This window comes from Simochromis diagramma, unplaced genomic scaffold (genome assembly GCF_900408965.1).
Source record: "Simochromis diagramma unplaced genomic scaffold, fSimDia1.1 OVJJ01000631.1, whole genome shotgun sequence".
NCBI classification, from domain to species: Eukaryota; Metazoa; Chordata; class Actinopteri; order Cichliformes; family Cichlidae; genus Simochromis; species Simochromis diagramma.
The window spans coordinates 447,683-451,060 of record NW_024387500.1 but is presented as its reverse complement, the minus strand read 5'-3'; the positions used below and the strand labels follow the sequence as shown (position 1 = coordinate 451,060).

The 3,378-nt window shown below is 44.3% G+C and overlaps 1 long non-coding RNA gene across 1 annotated transcript; it reads left to right on the top strand.

The window, feature by feature from the left end:
* Positions 1-62: 62 nt before the first annotated feature.
* Positions 63-2,302, top strand: LOC120725677. The gene is made up of 2 exons (XR_005694174.1): positions 63-2,068; positions 2,106-2,302. It is a non-coding gene; the product is annotated as an uncharacterized LOC120725677 (long non-coding RNA).
* The last annotated feature ends 1,076 nt before the right edge of the window (positions 2,303-3,378 follow it).

The window sequence follows — 3,378 nt, the reverse complement described above, 5'->3', positions numbered from 1 at the left end:
TAAACACGTCCGGTGCGTTTGGTTTATGATACGGCCGGGTTCCGGTGTGTCGCTCCTGAAGTGCAGTAGTGGTTGGTGCTAGTTTTAGTACATTGAATAGAGGTTTGACGGTGGTTTGTGGCGTCAGTCGAGTTTTAAGGGCCGCGGTCATAAAACAAAGTAAAATTTTACTTGCCAAGAAGTACATAGAGCAAAACCTGGTTTATGATGTCGGGTATAACTTCGGGGATGCAAGCATCACTTTTATGATGCGACTTTGCCCCGTTGTGGCGGTCATAAACGCAGAGACAGGGGTATTTGGGCTTTTGATTGTGCTTCAGAAGAGTCTAACAGTTGAGCTCAGAGGTTTCTGTGCAAATTTCTGCTGATGAGAGGCGCTCTCTGTGTGTCTCACTGATGGTGTAACGTGCTGTGTGTGAGGCGCGCGCTGAGTGTGTTTCTGTGTGTGAAGTCTGAACACAGTGACAGTGACGGTTGATGTGTTTGATTAGGAGGACGCTAGAGCAAAGACACATTTTAGGATCAAAGGTTGATGCCTAGTGTACCTGTGGAAATAATTTTGTTCAAGGTGTGGCGACCCTCCTGGTCGTGGATGCGCGGCCAGGCCCAGCGGCGTCTGGATGCCAAGGTGGCAACTTGGGAACTGAGGACTCCCGCATTAGCTACAGAATAACACTGGAACCGCAGTGTAATCACGGGTTCACATTTATTCTGGACTAGAACAAGACACATTTTGCGAACAAAGGTTGAGTCTAGATTAGTAAAGAAATATAAAAAGGTTGAATTCCTCGTTTCAGTGGTTGAAATTGTTGTGTGCCTGTCCCCTGACGAGTGTGAAATTAAATAAAGAGGGAATTTGGAGCCACATAGAGATAGACGGGCATAATTGGGTGTATTACTCTGTGGTGTAATAAAAAAAATAAAAAATAAAAAAAGAGATAGTAAGAGGTGTGTAGTGGAGAATTATGGAGGAGTAGAGAGAGGAATGTGTTGGGAGACTGGCGTGCAGTTTACGCTGTCAAGGTAGGCGTGTTGCCTGCTTATCTGTTTCACAGTGACGAAAATGAAATTAAATAAATCTCTTAGTGTGTTAATACAGGAAGCTGCGGACCTGGACCAACTGCCCCCACAAGCACAGCGGCCGAAGCAAAATTATAAGTAATGGGAGCCACACCCAGTAAGAATCAGCAGCTGTGAAAAAGACAGCAGCGAGGAGAGAATTAGAGGAGAAATTAAGAGAAGTTTTAACACATAAAATTGGGGCCAACGGACTTGTGGAGGTTGGGAAGGCGTCCGGAGCATCACAACAAAAAGGTGAAACAAAAACACACACAAGCAGAGAAATCTGAGAGAAAGGCTCCTTTTAAGGTAACGCCTAGTTTGAGAAAAAGATAAAATTAACCTGCCTGCCTACAAATGCACACACACGCAATGAAGAAACAGCTTACACTCATGAACACGTGAAGATTTTCCAGCAAGGCTAAAGCAGCGAAACTTAACATACATCTGTTGTTAAAGGATAAATACATTACTGACAAATAAACTCTCTGGGTTGCAGGACAACAATTTAACTTCAAAGAAAAAGTGGTCTGACCAACCAGTGAAGACACGACAAATTTAGGGGTTAAAAGATTCAAATTGTGACATGTTTTCTGCTGATTGATTGATACAAGTGATTACTGAATGAAAGAAAATTTCTCTTTGGGCTTTTAAACATGATCTTAAGAATTTTAACATGTACCTGTGTTGTCCTGTCAACTTGGTGGGTTAGGAGTTGATTATATCGGGAGAGAAAAAACAAAAAAAGGGGGGAGAGAAGGCTGACACAGGGCTTGGCCCCGTTGTTTCTCCCCTCTCTGAAGAACAGCCAACACAACATAATTTTCCTGTTCGTTTGTTTTTGTTTTTGTTTGTTTTTGTTTTGTTTTGTTTTTGTTTTTTCTCTTTATGTTTAATTACAGGCTGCTTTGCCGCCCTGAAAGCCGAGGCGGACTGGACTCCTGCTCTCCCCCATACGTGACACTGACCAAATGCTGCAACAGCTGGACCCACAACAACGACCTGAAAAGTCAACAGTGCTGCAGGAATGCGATCTCATGCAGCAGAGACGGAGAGCACTAAACCTAAAGCCCGTTTCACTACACGGGGGAAAATTCCCAGACTGCGTCAGCTGACAGAGCTGTGACGAGACGCCCGCCAAGCCCGAATGAAAAGTAAGGCCGAGCGAAAGAATGCTGACCTTGATAACTTTGCATTCACACTGTGCAGGACAGTGATGGACCAACACGGATGATCGGGCGGCGAAAAAGGGCGTGACCGAGACAGGAGGAGTAACTGAGGTCAGAAGGCACCTCAGAATGGACAAAAAACACAGGAGAAGATGCAGGTTTCACCTGCGGTGAGCATGGACACTGGAGAAAGGACTGCCCCAATTGGGGTCAGAACCAGGACGGACTGAACTTTGAGCAGCAGCAGCAGCAATGGTCGCAAACAAACTGAAAAGGAGGAGGGCAGGACCCCAGGGCACGCTTCAGGCCGTGGTTTACCCAGAACACCAGAACAGGAAAGTGATGAACACAAACACCCACACAAACACACACATCTACATGCACTGACTCAGAATGAAGAGAAACACACACACACACACACACACACACACACACACACACACACACATTGGAATGCTGATTCACTGAGAAGTGATCCACACACATACACATGCACACGCTTGTGCAATGAAGAGTGATCCACACGCACACACACATACGCTGATGCAATGAAGAATGCTTTGCTTATGCTGATATGCAAAATGCTGCACACAAACATCCCAATGCATAATTTTTATGAGGAGCCATTGATTACCATTGATTACTTAGAATGTGTTATATGTCACTCAGAGGGCATTTATGTAGATTTTAGGAATAAGGTCTAAAACGGTTTGGTTATGAAAACAATGTCTGTGCGTGATGTCTGTTTATGGCTCAAGGCCTTGACTGAATTCTTTGCTGTGCTTCACACAGCCCTGATGAGGAACAGTGGCACAGAGTGAAAATGATGAATTAAAAGTGTAAGTTTAGGTCGGAGTACGGCATTTTCTGTGATTGAGATTTAATTCAAGGAGGAACAAAAGGTTCTCATTCCCACACAATGTTGTCTCGGCAGGAAGCAAAACGTTCCTGTGAATTTCTGGTTGACTTTGTGGTTTTGCTTAGCGCTAGCTTGATGTTATCAGTGAGCTTTGGCTTGTGTTCTTTCTCGTAAGCGAGAGAGGGATAGTTTTATGCTTGGACATGTCTGCAATGGGCCCTAGTTTGTGTTATTTTAGTAGTATTTTGTTGGTTATGTCTGTTTTGTTTTTGTTACAGTGCACTGAGATAA